Source organism: Corvus moneduloides, chromosome Z (genome assembly GCF_009650955.1).
Source record: "Corvus moneduloides isolate bCorMon1 chromosome Z, bCorMon1.pri, whole genome shotgun sequence".
Lineage (NCBI taxonomy): Eukaryota > Metazoa > Chordata > Aves > Passeriformes > Corvidae > Corvus > Corvus moneduloides.
In genome coordinates, this window is record NC_045511.1 from 30,601,310 (window position 1) to 30,601,665 (window position 356).

A 356-nucleotide genomic window follows, 5' to 3' on the forward strand; every position below is an offset into this window, starting at 1 on the left:
AACTATGCATGTTTGCAAAGCCATTAAAACTATTATGTCTTCCTACACAGAAAATAAAATAAATAAATAAAATAAAATAGTAAACTAAAATATTATTTCTATTTCTGTCCTTGAAAAATTAATTTTACAAGGCACTAATGAAGCTGTGAGTTCACAAAGGACAGACTTTTATGCAGATAAATTATAATTCCACTTGCTTGTCCTATATAAATGGGAAAAATTGGTATAACTATAAATGGAAACAAAATAGCTCAAGGATGACTAAATATAAAATAAGAAAATACTTTGAAATATTAGGAAATTTTTACGTCTTTCATTAAGTGATCTTAGGCTTCAGAAAAGACTGGCAGCACAAA